Genomic DNA, 17,699 nt, shown 5'->3' with positions numbered 1-17,699 from the left:
ACACCAAACTCTTTCACAAGTGCCCCTTGGGGATCTGCATGAACTTGGCTTGAACCTGCCTCTGTGGCCTCCCCATGATTTCTAAGTGGTCAACATTGCCCCTTCTCTGCTTCCCACAAAAGCCCCACTCACACTGGGGATTTTGTGGTTTTCATGGGTGTTTACTGAAGATCTGGCAGGTTAAGGGGAGGACTGTCCCAGCACATTGTCTAACTGCCTCCGAACTCCGGCTCCCCTCTCTGTTTCTCTCCTCGCAGCTCCTCCCCCCGCACACCCAACATATTCTGTCTCCTTTAGCAGAGCAGTCACGTTCCCCATTAGCCAACTCACCACCTCAGTGTCTACCCCAAGGGCAATTCTTACTAAATACAATGTTCTACCTAAAGGAATCTGGAGGATACAATTTTCTACACCAGGTTTCCCACAAAAGCATCTCATTTGAAAGTTTCAACTCTCAATGTGCCTTACAGTTGCAAATCAGTGTGTCTGGGCATGGCAGTCAGGAACCTACACTTGAAATGGACCACTGTCATCCTCATTTCCCTCTCGCCCATGTCCCAGCCCCTTGCAAGCTTGCTTCTGTTCCTGTCACTTCCCAGAATCTACTGTAAGGCAAGTGCTGTTCGACAGAACATTCTGTGAGAATGGTAATATTTTATTCTGAGTGGTCCAGTATGGTAACCACTAGCCATATGTGGCTACTGAGAATATACAACGTGGCTCATGGAACTGAATTTTAAATTTTATTTAATTTTAACTTGAATTTTAATTGCTGCATGTGGCTAGTGGCGATCATATTGGACAGAGCAGCTCTAAGGTACTTGGTGACTTTCTAGTGACCAAATTCAATGCTCATGTTTCTGTCTAACCTCACTTTCTGTCCCTGAAGCATCCTTGTCCCTCTTCCAACCATCGCAACTTGTCGTGGCCCTTCTCCTTTGCTCCCATAACAGTAAACACCTTCCATACACCTATAACTCAAACAAACCCATTTCTTTTTGATCATACTTCTTTCTTGGGCTCCAGGCCTAATTTCCAATTGCTTTCTGGATGTCTCCGTAATAATCTCAAAATAAATATGTCCCAAAGTAAACTTATTATTTCTCCCTACTTTTCCATACCCCCTTCAAACAAACTGAGCTTCTCCAGGCTAAAAGTTGGGCGGGAGTGTCTTAAAATCCTCCCTCTCCCTCCATATGTAATCAGTCACTAAAACCTATGGAATCCATGCCAAACTATTTCCCGAAAGCACCCCCTTGTCTCTATGTCTACCACTGACACTACTATACGTTCAGAGCTGGCTCTGTAATTTGTGGGTCCAGTGTAGAGTGCAGGGCCCCGGCTGGGGGTGCACAATCAAGGTCCCTTCCTATGGGCCTCCACCCAACTCACAGGTGGATGGGCAGACTCTAAGGGATTGCAACCAAAGAGAAGCTGGGTACCCGCTTTGGGGTTGGGCAAGGGGTCCCTGCCTGGTCACCCTGCAACGTGCCAAGGCACAGCCAGCCCGGGGCAGTGATGACCACTGCTTTACCCTATCCAGATACACCGAGGGGCCTGCACTCAAGCTTGGCCCTCTCTGAGCTTGACTTGACCTCCGCTGGGGGTGGAGGGCAATACAGAAAGTGTCTCCCCTCTCCAGCCACCAGTGTGATGGGGTCAAGTGATGAGGGTGGGGAGGGGAAACTGGGTGGAGCCTGATGTGCGGGGGGCATGGAGTGGGTGGTGGAGAACCCATCCTGGGGAGATGGCAAGAGGTGGGAGTGCACAAGAGCAGAAGCTTCAAGCCCTCAGCACATTCTCCATTGTTCATGGACTCTATCCCCCCAAAACAAAAATTCAAGGGTAAAAGGATCAAGAATGTCAACACTGTAATCTCAGAGCATTAAGCAGGACCCTTTTAAATGGGGGACCCTGGGCAACTGCTCCAATGGTGTGTCAGTGAACCCCCCTGCCCATGTGCCCTGGAAATAGACCAACCAGAAGCTAGCTAGGGATGGTACCCACTCTTCTGGTGGCATTTGGAAATGTGTCAGGTGCATGATATTGTCACAGTGACTGGGGAGTCCTTATGGACTTTAGCAGGCAAAGATCAGAGATGCTAAATGTCCCGCTGTGCCTGAACAGTCCTGGGTCAGATGACAATAGAGCCCGCTACAGAAACATGGCCAGGGATGCTGCTGTATCCTGCAGTACATCCTGTTACTTCTGCCCAGGATGCCTGCCTTGGGCTCCTTACCTTATATAACTCCTTAGCTATACATCCCCAATTCTCTGGTCTAACCCTGGAAAGCAGAGCCCATGGCTCCTCTATGTCTACTTTCCTTAGAGTCCCTATTTCATTTTGCTGTCATCACTGACTCACATGTCATTTCCCTCATGGCTGCATGGGTGCAATGGCATGGAGAGCTTCATTCAAGAGGGAACAGCCCTGGGTTGGGAGCCAGCCCGTCCATCCATGCCTCTAGTGCTGTCCTTGTCAGCCAGGAGCTAGGAGGACCGGGTAAGTCATTCCTCCTCCCTGAACCCGCAACTCTACTCTGCTGCCATCAGAAAGCCCTCAAGTGCTTCTCTGAAAACAATTCTTCAGCTGACACCATAACCTTGGTGAATGATGCCACATCCTCTCCTTCATTTCCTCTGTCTTTTTTCCTGTCCAGCCTTGAAGTGAAGGTGTAAATCATCTTTCCTTTTCTCCAGGATACACATATCTCTAGGTGGAGAAAGGACAAGATAAAGAGACAGGGGCAGAGGTCCCTACCTGTTCTTTTTTTAAAAAAATCGTGGTAAAGTATACATAGTATAAATTTTACCATTTTAGCCATTTTAAATGTACAATTCAGGGGCATAAATTACATTCACAATATTGTACAACTACCGCCAGTATGCATACCCAGAAACAAACAATTTTCCATACTGAGAAGCAGATCCTCATTTCTCCCTCCCCACAGTCCCTGGCAACCTCCATTCTACTTTCTGTTAGTATGAATTTGCTTACTCTGGGAACCTTATGTAAGTGGAATCATACAGGATTTGTTCTTTTGCATCTGATCTATTTCACTTTGCTTAAGGTCTCCAAGGTTTATCCAGCTTGTAGCATGTGTCAGAATTTCCTTCCATTTAAAGGCTGAGTAACATTCCCTTGTAGGTCTAGACTACATTTTGCTTATCCATTCATCAGTTGATGGACATTTGGTTTGCCCATCTGTTCTTTTTAAAGAAAAGTGTTTCTGGATAACCCATTTGGAATCCAGGGGAGTTCAGAGAAGGATAAGTGAGGGCTCCAAGTGGATAGGATCTCTCAGGAGTGACTGAAGCCCAGGGATGCAGAGAGGCAGAGAAAGTGGTCCATGAGCCTCCAGGGCAAAGCGCCACAGCTTCAGGATGTGAGGGGAGAAGGGGGTGGGTGCAGATAGGGTAACTGGGACGTGCACAGAGCCCAAGGACCCGGTGGGCTGGTCTCTGTGAAGGAAGGAGGTGAAATATGTTAAGGAAGGTAAATGGAGAGATGTGGTAATGACTGTCTTGCTCTTGGTTAAGAAAAGGAAGGGCATAGGGAGGGAGAATGCGAAAGAAAGAGAAATAAGAGGGAAAAGGAGAGAACACTTTTCTCAAGTGGTGAATGTGGACTCAGAGGAAGGAACCAGGCATAGGGACTGAGCTGTTGATGGGAGAGTGAGGGCAGGACCAGCTCTATAATTTGCAAGGCCCAGTGCAAAATGAAAATGCAGTTAAAGGTACTAAAATACAAGGCATTTCCCTTTCTTCTGTGATCCTCTCAACCTACTTTTAAAAAATTTGTCATTTAATGTCATTATAAATAAAGCAAAATTAAACATTTAAATGATTAACATGAATTTTGCTGTTCATCTTTATATTGTGTCAATTATTCATTCATGCATTCATTATCTTTTAATTGTGGTAAATATGCATAACATAAAACATCATTTTAATCATTTAAATCACATTAACATTGTTCTACAACCATCACCACCATCCACTATGAACTTTTTCCCTCTTGCAAAACTGAAACCCTGTACCACTGCACACCAACTCCCACTCTGCTCCCCTCCCAGGCCCTGCTCTATTTTTTGTCTCTATGAGTCTAACAACTTTGGGTGCCGCATTCATCCACCGATGGACGCCTGGGCTATTTCCACCCTTTGGCTACTGAGAATACTACAAAGCCAGCTTTAAACATAAATATAAAAGCATTTCACTTGTATGCCAAATCACTAAAATTGCATACTTCGTATTTCATAGCTTGCAAATTCACGTGTATTTTATTTTTACCTCTGCCGAGGAAACACTGGATAAAACTAACTGAAATATCTCCATTTCACTTTTTGATATACACACCCACGCCCACCTTTGGTTTACTGGTAGGTAAGGAAGGACTTATAGGAATTCAGGCTGCCCTTTCTTTTCCTTTCTTTTTATGTCATCATTTTCAGCATAGTTGCTTGGCTAACACAGAGAAGTAACAAGAGAGAAAAGGATATGATCCGTTCTTTGGCCATTCGTGTTTCCTAGAAGTGCTACTGTTGTCCTTCTGTATTTGAAGCAAGCTCTGGTTTGAGTGGGAAGAGTGGTCTCTTGGGGCTGTCAGTGTCCCGATCACTCAGCTGCAGCCTTGTGGACACGGTGCATGAGCACGGAACTCCTGCGGGCCCACAATACGTGGGAGTTCAGCCAGACACCAAGAGAGGACAGGCTGAGGGAGAACAGGTCTCCTTTCGCTCTGTGCATTGTTGCTGGCTTATTTGCAGCGTAGAGAGAAGGTAAGGAATGACCCTTGGGAAACATGACTTCCTTTTTGGTAGGGGTGGATCCTATTCAAGGTCCCTTGGATCGGAGTCCTGATGGGAGTAACAGATCCCTGGGGGATGGAGCCTTGAAGTGGTATGTGGCTGAGCCAGCCTGTTAGAGAAAGTCCAGGTCACTGGTCCAGTCACTGAGTTTTCTTTGGCAGAAGAATGTCCATCCTCTTCATGTAGCAGGTGCCAAGCAGGCCAGGCGTAGTGAGCTCATGGTGTTTCATGAGTCCTGGAGCTGGAGACTGAGGGTGGAGGGAAACAGAGGGCTGGAGATAGCTCTAATGGCTCCAGGTTTGCAGCAGGCAGGGCTCAGGGCCAAGGGAGACAGGAAATCATCTGGGTTTTCAGACATTGTGTCATATGATTGTTTATTTGGGAAGAGGAAGCCATCCAGGGAGCGCTGGTGCCCATCATCAGCTCCTGAGAGAAAAACTCAGCTGGTACATGTGTTATCCTCCCCACCCACGTGCCCGTGGAGCACATGTACGCACAGGAGCACATACCCTCATCACCTGCCCACCGCCGCCCACCCAATGCTCACAGGTGGGGTGAGTTTGTCATGTTCAACACGAAACTTTCAAATAACAGACCTCCAGATCCCCGCTGTCCTCAGTTTTTACCCAGATCGTGCCACAAGGGACCCATCACTTCTGTCTCTCTGGGGCAAGTCGTGTCTTGCCGAACCTCGGTTTCCCCATCTGTACAATGAAGAAAGGAAAACTTCTTCAACCTACCACCTGTGAAAACAGAGGGTGAAGAGCTGTGTAGCCCAGAACAGCTCCACCCAGCCCAGGAGCCATCTTTGTCCTCTTGACGGCCACCCAGACCTGAGAGTTTTGGAGTCACAGCAGACTCCTTTCTTGCCCTCAAGTCCTGTTGACTCTTCCAGGTACCTAGCAATCATCACCTCCTCTCTAACCCCACTGCCTCGGTCCTAATTTAGACCCCAGTTACATGCACCTGAGCCACTGCAATAGCCTTCTCACCACCTCCCTGCCTCTGTGCACCTACGCCCGTCTGTCCTCACACTGCCCTAGGGGTGGCTCTGGTTAGATGCTCCCTGTCCCCAAACCCCTCAGACCTCCTCCTGGCCTCCTGGCCTTTAATTTCAAATTCCTCCCTGATCTTAATTCATCTGCTCTTCCAGTGGTATCTTCTGTTTTTCCCACATGAGTCTCCTATGCCATAGCCACACTAAGCTGCTCTGTCTTGAGCTAATCTTTGCAAATTCTTAACTTTCTACATTTGCCTTTATTCTGGGATGTGCTTTTTTTGTGTGTGTGAAGTATTCTTCAGATCTATCTGTTTGGAAAAATGGCAAAGTAAGTTCCTTACCTCAAGTGACAGTCTACATAAGTTTCAGATTATCTAAAGACATATGTGAAAAAAAAAATGAAACCATAAACACATTGGGGGAAAATACAAGTGAATATTTATATATATTTTGGAGTCAGAAAGGTGTTTCTAATAGGACACCAGTCATACAGTGGATGACATCTAAATCAAGCTTCAGGAGGTAAATCATTTAATAAAGTAAATTTGAAACTTTTACACATCAAAACAAATGTTAACAAATATGCATAAGAAAGAGTTTGGAAAGTCATCAACAAATTATTAGAGGTGGTTGTCTCTGGGAGGAAGAGTAAAATCCTTGTGTTTTGTGGTTGTGATGGTGAATTTAATGTTTTAACTTAATATATTTATGTATTAATAGAAGCGTAGAGAGAGGATCTATTTCTTTGTAATTTAGAATATTAAAGACATCAATAGAAAACATTTAAGAGCTAATGGCAAAGTGATAAAAATATTTGCAATATATGTGGCAGTCAGGGGATTAATATCCTCACTACATGAAGCCCTTTTACAAAAGTAAGGAAAAAAAGGAACAACCCATTAGGAAATGAGCCAAGGGCACAAATAAGCAATTAACAGAAGAAAAGATATTAATGGCCAAAGTGCTTATGGAAAAATATCAACCTCATTAATAATTTAAAAATGTAGATTAAAACAAGAAGTTTGGCAAAGATATGCAGGCAGATTGATTGATAGATAAATTAAAAGATAGTTAATCTATCTTTGCCAAACTTCCTGTTTTAATCTACATTTTGAAATTACTAATGAAGCTTTTATTTTCCATTTCTTTACCACATATGTGGCGAACTCTTAGGTACTCTTCGGTACTGCCAGCAGGAAAGCACGGTGGTCACATCGGTACATTATTTTGGCAGGCAATTTGACAGTAGCTATTTAATCTTACAAATGTGTATATATTTTGACCCAGCAATTTCTTTCCCACATGTATGCTTAAAAAATTTTTTTTAAATTGAAGTATAATTGATTTACAATGTTTCAGGGGTACAGCAAATTGATTCAGTTATATGTGTATATATATTCTTTTCCATTATAGATTATTACAAGATATTGAATATAGTTCCTTGTGCTACTCTGTAGGTCTTTGTTGTTTATCTGTTTTCTATATAATAGTGTATATCTGTTAATCCCAAATTTCTAATTTATCCCTCCCCACTTCCCCTCTAGGAACCGTAAGTTTGTTTTCTATGTCTGCAAATCTATTTCTGTTTAGTAAATAAGTTCATTTGCATCATTTTTAAAAGATTTCACATATAAGTGATGTCAGATGATAGCTGTCTTTCTTTGTCTGACTTATTTCACTTAGTATGGTAAGTGTCCATTGTAGAAGATCATAAAAGATTACTACAGACAGCTATATGTGAATAAAATGGACAAAGAAGAAATGGACAAATTCCTAGAATTGTACAATCTCCAAAGATTGAACCAGGAAGAAACAGAAAATGTGACCAGACCAATTACCAGTAACAAAGTTGAATCAGCAATTTAAAAAAAAACCCAAAAAACTCCCAACAAACAAAAGTTCAGGACCAGAAGGCTTCACAGGTGAATTCTTCCAAATGCTTAGAGAAGAGTTAACACCTACCTTTCTCAATTTATTTCAAAAAATTTCAGAGGAAGGAACCCTTCCAAACTCATTTCATGAGTCCAGCATCACCCTAACCAGCATCATTAAAACTAGGCAAAGATATCACAAGAAAAGAAAATTACAGTCCAATAAAACTGATGAACATAGACTCAAAAATCCTCAACAGAATACTAGCAAACCAAATCCAACAATACATTAAAAGGTTCATATACCACAATCAAGTGGGATTTATCTCAGGGATGCAAGGATTTTTCAATATCTGCAAATCAATGTGATACACAGTAATACATTAACAAATTGAAGAATAAAAACCATATGATCATCTCAATAGCTGCAGAAAAAACTTTTGACAAAACTCAACATCCATTTATGGTAAAAACTCTCCAGAAAGTGGGTATAGAGGGAACGCACCTCAACATAATAAAGCCCTGGTGTTACGAGTAACAATGTTGTCGCTACCTTTTCTCAAGGCGGGAGGAATGAAATTAACTAAGAATGGTGCATTTGACAATAGTGAACAAGAAAGAAAATGAAAAGGTGGTTTTTAAACTTGAACAGGAAGAAGTGGTGCCTGGACATGGTGAAGAATCATTACATGGACTGAAAAAAACCGTAAATAAATATCTCTTCTCTAGCTGTTATTCTAAACTTTCATCATTAAATCACCGTACTTCACATGGGGCATGGGCTTTGTAATGCATTTTAAAAATCAAATTGTTTATGAAGACAGGCACTCTGCAAAAAATATTTGTCCGGTGCCTTGCACATCCTACTGAAAGCAGCCCTCTCCTTCTGTACAGTCTCTGAGTAGGGAGAGGGCTCCCCATTTAATCACGTACTCAGAGTAATTGTACAGCTCTGATCTGGTGCTTGGCTAACCAAGGGAAATTCCAGTGGGGACCCTGGCTCAGAGACAGGTCACTTCTGGATTCTCATGGGGAACTGGGCAACGATTTTTATCTTTGTGTCTATCTCTATATCTCAGGGAGACAGGGTTGAAGGAAAGAAAGTAGTACTATGGCATTTCACAAAATTTAAGGTAACTAGAAAAAATTTTCTCTGATCCTTATAGATTTAGACTGAATCACCTCTGAGAATTGTCCTTAGACGCTGTGTGGGGAAAGTGTGCATTTTAAAGGACTGAGTCAATTGCTAGTCCCTCTCAACCAAGATTGCACCCTGCCCCGCCTGCAAACAGGGACCACTGTTTTCAAGCAATTCTCTTCAGCCTTGATGTCCTTAAAGGCTCTTCCCTCTTTTTCCTCTACAGGCAGCATCTCAGGATGGGTGGCTGTTGCATTCCTAAACTCACAAACCTGGGTCCCAAAGTTGCTTCTACCACTTCCCAGCTTTGGGACCTTGGTCAGTACCATTGCTATTGATACCAGACTTTTCATCTATAAATGGTTATAACAAAATGCATTGCACACAATCGTCCTAAGGAACATAAAACCATGAATGCCATGATTGATTCTAGAAGGAGCTTTATAAATGTTAATTCCCTCCTTTTCCTTTCTCCTGAATCAGCCTTTCACTGCCATTGGGACATAGGTGAATGTTTGAACCCAATACTCTGGTAATTTCTGTAAAATTTATTCCAATAACCAATATTGACAATTTACAATGTACTCCACAGTGCCTAATACAAAACAGCCCCTTAATGTACGTTGTTCACGAGGTAACACTTGCCCATGCCTTTTCTTATCTGGTCATCCTATTATTCCTAAGGAGTAGAAACATTCTAATTCTTATCTCCTCTTGACATATTTGGCAGTGGAGGCACTGAGGAGCTGAATGAATGACATGCTTTCCTAGCTTACATGACTGATGAGTGCAGAGACTGGTATGAGTGAGTAAATCCTATTATTTATGGCTACACTTACAGCTGCACTTACATACAAGGAAGTAAATTGCAAACGAGTCTTATGAAGTTCACTGGATTTTTGTCCTTATGTGTTACCATGCTGACTCCACCATTCTAAAATCACTCTTCGTTCATTTGGTTTATCAATCTTTTAATGAGCACCTATCAGGCACTGAGTGTGTGTTAAGTACTGGGTGTACAAAGATGGGTAAGGAGTTCAAAGTCTTGTTGAAAATTGACACTGAATAAAAATTGTGACACAGTGTAAAAGCTGCTCCCTTTAAAAATATTCCAGGCTGTGGGGCAGAGTATAGCTCAGTGGTAGAACGTGTGCTTAGCATGCACAAGGTCCTGGGTTCAATCCCCAGTACCTCCACTGAATAAAATACTCCATAATATCACTTATGCAGAGTATTCCCATCTTGTTTGCTCTTAAATTTATACAACTTTTACCTGTGGTGATTAGTGACCCAAAGCTTTGAAACATCTGCTGTGACCCAACTGTATTCAGAGAAGGAAGGAGAACCTTTCCGATTTAGGGGCACTTCTAACTTAGTACCCGTATCCCTCTTTTCTTAAACAAAACACCCTTTTCATGGTCATAGCTGTCCTCGCTCCCAGGACGCACTCCTGTCATCTGCACGTGTCTTGCCATTCCAGGGCTCACATTGGCCAGGTACTCCCTAAATGCACCCCCATGCTTCTGGCTTTGATGTTTGGCTGCATCAGTTGAGTCAATCGTCTCCAAATGGCTGAAGATGCTTTAATGAAAAGAAGTGAGGCAGACAACCTAATTTAGATGGAAGACAGACAACCTAATTTGGGAGGGCAAAGGCCCCCAGTGCTGCTTAAAGCAAGTTTATTATTTTGCCACTGGAAGCGTTAGCTACTTGGAAGTCTGACATCCTGAATCTGGAAATCTTAGTTTCCACGAGAGACTTCCATAGACTTATATTGTCTTTGAAAGTTTGGGTAAGGTGGTTGCTCAAACTGTCAAATGAATGATGTTTTCTTACTAGGAAAAGCCAGGCCTCTCTGGGCAGTGAAACATGATGTACACAACCCTATGTTTCAGCTCTCCCTTTCATGTTTGTGCCTAGCTTTCCACTATCACATCCTGTTCCAGAGCCTTTCCCCTTGTTTTCATTTCACCAGCGTGGTGCCGTGCAATGTGCATTTGTTACACGAACGGATGAAACGATAGGAATTCCCAGTGAGCGAGCAGCACTGGCAAGAATCACCAAGCAAAAGGTCTACAAATTTATTTTTGTGAATTCTGTAAAGGACGCCATCGAGTATCTTCAACATTCAAAGACACTACGCAGACAGTGGCAGCCCCACTGCCCGTTCATTAGTCATTGGCCAGAATGAGGACAGGAGGGAGAAATTCGCTTTCTCGCCTGTCCCGGGCGTCCCGCGCGGCTCAGATAAGCGTAGTCCTTGTAAGACTTTGAGGACCGAAAACTTCCCCGCGTCTGAAGGAGGAGCCCCGGAGGGTACCCTCTGACATTAGAGGGTGTAGTCGCAGATGTCGCGCTACGGCGGCAGGCAAGGGTTTCCATGTCTGCGGGGAGTGCGGAAGGCAGGGGTTGTAAAAAGGTGGAACTCCAGTGCTCCCGGCCTGCTAATGGCCAGAACATCTGCCCAAGATTCCCCTCGCCCGCGACCGTTCACACCAACGCTCCTGGACCAAGACCCTCTCCTCTTCCCTCGGATGGGCCATTTGCAGTGTGGGTCACCGCTTCGCGCTCACTGTGCGTCTGGAGGATTCTCTCCAGCGGGTACCGTATCCGCGGAGGAGGAGCTTGGAGAGGCAGGGCGGAGCCAAGTCCTCCCAGGACCCGCCCCTTGGCTGCGTAGCTGGGTGATTGGATGCATCGGAAGGCCGCCTTCTAGGCTGTCCCGGGAAGTGACCCGTGTGGCCGGAGGCGGGTACCTGGCGCGTGCGGTATAGAGTGCCTGGCCGGCGAAGGGTGGGGGATCCCGCGCCCAAGCAACCTCTAGGGCTGGGCTGCCCTCAGGGATTTGGGAGCTCTGGAGTGCTGCACGCCTGTGGTTTCTCGTGTCGGAGAGGTGTCTTTCTGAGCTCTCAGGAATTCCGAGAGCATTTGGGAAACTTCTCGCCCCCACTCCTTGCTCCCTACTTTCTGTTGGGAAAGCAGTTGCTGAGTTGTTTTATTTCCTCCCCCAATCAGATTCTGTAAAAATAGCCGTGCGCCGGGGCGACCGAGCCAAGCTCTGCCGCCCCGCTGTCCCGGGCCGGGTGTGGACCTAAAAATACCCGGCGGTCTGGAGCCGGTGCTCCGGGTGCGGGCGGGTCCGGCCGGGCCGCAGAGGGCGTCTGGAGACCGGAGAAACGGCCGTCGCCTGGCCCCTCGCCTCGGCCGGGGCTGTCGCTTTAAATCCTGGAGGAGGCAAAGAGAAAAAGGGAAAGAAAGAAAAAAGACGTGGAGCCCCGAGCGGAGGGTGGCTCTGCCCGGCCCCCCACTCTGCCCCTGCGCCGCGTCTTGACTGCCGCCCGCCGCCTCTGCGGGTCCTGGGTGCCCCCCGCAGCGCCGCCCACCGCCACAGTTACTGTCAAAATAGAAATTAATTGGAGCCAAGGAGGAGGTTTAGACGCAGCAAGTGCCTGTGTGGCAGGGCGGGGAGGGAGCGCAGCGGAGGGGGCGGGCGCGAGCGAGAGGCGACCGCAGACATCCGGGCCCTTTAGCCCACTGCGCCCCCCGAGCCGGTGGCGCGGGCAGCGCGGGCGCCGGGCGCGGGGCGCGGGGCTGACAGCCGCTGCGAGGGAGGCGGGGCGCGAGGAGGGCGGAGGCGCAGCGCGGGGAGGGAGGAGCTGCCGCGCACACGCCGCTGCCGCTCGGTTCCACACCGCGGGCGCAGCCCCGCCACGAGACTGACAGCCGCGCGGCCCGCGCTGCTCCGGCGCACAGGGACGGACGGACCGCGGCGGCCAGCGGCGGCGAAGGAGGACGCGAGGACCGCGGCCCGGCGCCAAGTGCGGGAGGCGCGCGGGTCCGGCGGCGCGCAGAGGTGAGTGGCTTCGCGCGCCAAGCCGGGGCACCGGCAGCGAGCGTCGCGGTCTCCTCCGCACCTCGGCTGCCGAGGCAGGTCGGGGGTCGCGGGGCTCCCGGAAGGTGGCTCTGCATCGCTGGTGCGGGAGAGTGATCTCCCGGACTGTTGCTAGGCGGCTGGCGGTCCGCGCGCCCCGGGGCGCGGGCGAGGGCAGGGGCGCCCTCAGCGCGGCGGGCAGGAGGCAGGGGGCTGCGGTGGCTATTCAGGGGCTCCGAGCGGCAGCCATGCAGCGAGAGGAGGCGGGAGGAGGTGAAGGAGGGAGGAGGGGAGAGCCAGCGGAGAGCGAGCCAGCGAGCGGGCGCCGCGCCTCCTGGCTGGCACCGTGGCCCGGAGCGAAGTGGCGCGCGGGGCTGGAAGGGAACTTTTGTGGGCGCATGCGGCCCTAGGCTCGGCGGCGCCTTCGGGCCCTGGCGGGACGGGCCTGTCGGCAGCCACAGGTGGTTTCTGCCAAAAGTTTTACCACATTTCTGCCGGGAAGGCGCGGGAGCAGTTTGGAGAGTGGCGGTTTCCTGAGACTTTGGCACCCACACCTCATACCATCTTATCTTGAAGATTAGGACAGGGGTTGGAAAGTCTGGGATCCTGCATCTCGCGACGCGCCTCGAGGTCTTCGTGCTGGTCCCTGACCGAGGTGGCGTCTTTGCAGCACCTTGAGACCCATGCTGCTGTTCGTTGGGAAGTTGTAGGAAATGGGTGCACGCAACGGTTCCTCTGTGTCTCCGGAAAGCTAAGCCACTGCCAGCCGGATACCTGTCGCCCGCTCAGGGCAGCGCGGTGTCTCTTCCAAGCGACACGCACAGGAACCGGGCGCGTCTTCCCTCATGGTGTGTGTGTCTCTTGCGTCTTTGAAAGCGAGTCCTCTTTGGCCGCTGTGTTGTTTTGTTACGCGGGCTGCTTCTCTGATTTCTTTAGGAAGAGGGCGGAAGAGGAGCCAAAGAAAAGCGAAGCGGCAACCACTCTCGTTTCCTTTGAATCCAGCCGTGGAGGCTAGTATCCTAGGCGTCGAGGGTCCAGGACCAGGGGAGCCAAGAGTTGGTGGCGTGTGCTGCCTGCCTAGGAAGCCTCGCAGGACCATTCGCTAGGCTAAGGCTGGGTTTCTCAGGTCTCTGGAACAGAAAGAGGGATGAGAGTGGGAAGGGAGGACCCTCAGAATAGGAAGATGTGCCGTGGTCAGCTCTGGGGAGAGAGGCTCCGACAAGTCCAGCGGTTTGGCCCCGTTCCTCACTGGCCAGGTTGATGAATCTAGGGCAGCGAGGTTAGCACCACCCGGGTAGGTCCGTCTTGGGATGAAAGAAATCATTATCCCGGGAGTGGGTCTGATACCCGGGTGTTGCAAGTCCATACAGAACTGCATGAGAGTTGGAAACACTCAGTCCTTCATTCTGGCTGGTCCTGCTCCCACTCCCTGTTCCCCCAACCCCAACAAGTAACTGAGGAGAAAGCATGCCTTTTGCTTTAAAGGAAGTCACAGAATTTTAGAGCTGAAAGAGACCCTAGAAATATTAGGAGCGCTCATTTTACAGATGAGCAGACTTGGGCCCAGGGAAGGAGAGAGACCTGCCACAGTGGTTAGAGGTCCAGGGGGACTAGAAATGACATCATCCTCGCAGGCCAGGGTGGAGAGAGTTCCCTCAGCAAAGCCTTGGAGGGCCTGAGATCAGAAATGCCACCCCCACACTCCAAGCCCATCATGGACTCATTATCTGGTACTTTCTACATCCATGCTTGCCAGCTAATTTCCTGTCCTCTGCCCTTGACTTGAACAGAATCAGAACTGTCACTGCAGATTTCCAGTCTGACACGATCCTAACTTTTCCTGCTCCCTCCTCACCCCGAATCCCTCAAACTCCTTTTGTAACATAATGTGGCTTGATTAGCCAAGATGAGTTTGCAGCTTGTCTCACTGTGAAGCACCCACTTTCCGTAGGATGCCAGAGCTCTGTTTTCCTGGTAATTAGGTTTTACAGATATTTTTGAAAGAGAGCCCAATTCTGGATCAATTACACTTGGACACAAATGCCGTGCTGTTGTGGATACTAAATGAGAAAGTTGAGCAATTATCTGGGGGAGTTGGAATAAATGTTGTTATGAGGATATGACACAGCTATTAGACGTCAATGAGTGGGTTTGCAGTAAATGTTTTTTACGTTGTATTTTATTGAGCAAACAAAGTGTCTTAATTAAAAAGAACTGCGAGTTGGCCACTTAAATTTTAGTCACTTGTTTCTTACCAGCGTACATGGGTGGGAAGGATTTGAATGATAAACAGAATGATTGTTGAGAGAACTTTTTTTTCCCTCCCAAACCTAAATACTCTAGCGCAATGCTTGTTCTTCAGTCTATAATGTCATGGTCTGGCCTGCAGAGCCATAGGAAATCAGAATCGGTCTGGATGTGATATATGTCAATCTGTATTAGTCAGAAATGACTTGTAAGTGGGAATATGTTGTAAGTGTGATGCTTTCAAGGGCATGCAGTATCAAGAATTCAAGGCTAATGCAATGTCACCGAGCATAATTCTTCTCTTGTGAACAGATAAGAATCAATGTCCCCAAAGCTATGCTTGGGGTGCCTGTGGAAGAAACCAAAATGGGTACCTTCATGATAATACAGTGTTGTTTTTTGACACGACCTTTTCAATTTCCATTGCATGCTAATCTCATGGGTAGTTCATAGTTCAGCTCTTGTCCCTCTTACAGATGGGGAGACTGAGGCAGAGAGAGGGGAGAATGTTAATCCTGTAACTTTGCTCACTGCATTCACATACTCTGAGCATGTAACCTGGGGTTTCTGGGCTGACCAGGGTGTAAGAGGCCCCCCGATAATGTGGCAAGCCCCTTGCCCCTCTTCAGCGCTGTAATTACAAAGGGGCATAGAGGTGTGGTGGGGTTATAGTCACAATTCATAGGAGGCCACTCACTCTCAGGGGGACCTGAAGGACTTTGTTCCCCACCCCCACTGTGGGCGTGCCGTTTCCCTCCCTCTTGCAGCAGGCTGTGGGAACTTGGGCGAGGAGGGACCAGCTGGCTGAGGCTGGGGCGGGGGTGTGGGATCTGTGCCTGTGTCGGGCTGAAGGAGTCTAGGCTATTTATAATCTCTCCTCACCTCCTGGGAAGAAGAGACTCAAGGGTCTGGAGCCATGCTGGGCGCTGACTTCTCCCCAGGACGGCTGTGCCCACTGGACAAAAACCTGCTGCCTGGCAGCATGGCGGGTGTTGGAGTGGCCGCTGGGGAGGGGTCTGCAGGGCTGCTCAGAACTTTGGCTGCTCTGGGGGATTTGGGATACAAACATTTCTTAGAGCCAGTGGGTGCACTTTTCCTTGGGCATGGAACCCCCATTTGCGCAAAATGAGGCCACACCCCAGAAACCTCACAGGGCAAACCCAAAGTGGGGGTAATTGGCTTTTCTGAAATAATGGCCATAATGATTTTTATGCAGGAGGAGATTCCAAAAGCGACACGTTAGTCGTTAGTTGTGGTTCCCTGTGACTGTGAGCTCTGGCTTTCCTGAGTGGTGCTGGCTGAGGGGGTTCAAGGCCCGCGCCCAGAGCTCTTTCCCCTCTTCCCCACCCCTTCCCCAGACCAGTCCCGGTGGTCCCCCTCACCTCCCACTCTTCAAGCCAACACCAAAACCCTCCTGTGTCCTCAGATGAATAGTACCTGCCGTCCCACCGATCACAGCTTCATTCCTGAGACCGGGCAGGCGTGTTTTCTCCTTGGGTCAGTGGAGGGAGGGATGAGGGTGGGGGCAGAGGAAGCGGGCCAGGCACCGATTAATCCCTTGGAGTGAGTTAATCCACCCTTCAGAACCATGTCAGGCGTTCACAGCAGGTTTTCCCAGGAGGCCTGCCTGGGGAAGTGGGTGCTGGGCAGCCCCTGACTGAGGGCGATGCCCCGTGAGCCCGGTGCAGCTTTTGGAGTCTGGACTTGTGTCACTCATCTTCACATCCTCCACGCTTGGCACAAGGCCTGGGCACGGAAAATGTTTGCTGAACGCCCACCAAGGGCTGGGCGCTGTGAAGAGCATGTTGGGAGGGCAAGGGTATACAGTGGGGTGTGGATGAAAAGTGACGGGATTCCATAGGCATTCTGAGAGCCCTGAGTCAAGCTGATTGGCCATCAGAGATGGAGGGAGCACCCGGTCATCGAGTCACCTGAAACAGAGATGCAGTCCTTCTCCACGGGCTGTCACAGCACAACTCAGCCTCAAGGAGCTGGGGACTGAGTTTCCTATAGTAAGGCAGGGGGGCCACTCCTGTGCGCCCCTCCTGTGGGCTCTTCGGGGTCTATGCCCTGCCTGCCTCTCTGACCCCACTCCACTCTCTGTCCTCCAACTACCTGGCTCCTTTTGTTCCTTGAACACATCAAGTTCACGTGTTTCTCCATGGTTGTCCCTGTCTGCCAGGCCCTTCCCATTGATCCTCCCACAACTGGCTTTCCCTTGTGGTTAGATCTCAGCTGAAACAGCCTGGTAATCTAGTCTTCCTAGCAGCCCGGTCTATCTGGGGTATAGTCTTTAAAAAAATTATTTATTTATTTTGTATATTATTTATTATTATTATTATTGTTATTAATTTTGGCAGGGGGTGGAGGTAATTAGGTTTATTTATTTTTAGAGGAGGTACTGGGGATTGAACCCAGGACCTTGTGCATGCTAAGCATGTGCTCTACCACTTGAGCTATATACCCTCCCTACTCTGGAATATAGTCTTGATTCTCCTTGCATTTATTGTCTGCTTCCCCCACTAGAATGGAAGCTCTGTGAAGGCAGGGAGCTTGTCTGTTTTGCTCCCCATTGTATCCTCAGTGCAGAGCGGTACCTGGCCTGGAGCAGTGGCTGAGGAGGTAGTTGGTGAGCAGATATGCCCATTAGTGCTAGGGGGCGTAGATGAGCCAGCGGGGGATGGGGGAGCCCTGCCCTGGGGGTCTCTTTAGCCTAGAGGTGGAAGTAAAGCTTGTTCTTACATACTCAGATGTGTGGCAG

Source organism: Vicugna pacos, chromosome 29, assembly GCF_048564905.1.
Source record: "Vicugna pacos chromosome 29, VicPac4, whole genome shotgun sequence".
NCBI classification, from domain to species: Eukaryota; Metazoa; Chordata; class Mammalia; order Artiodactyla; family Camelidae; genus Vicugna; species Vicugna pacos.
Note: the sequence above shows the minus strand (reverse complement) of the source record.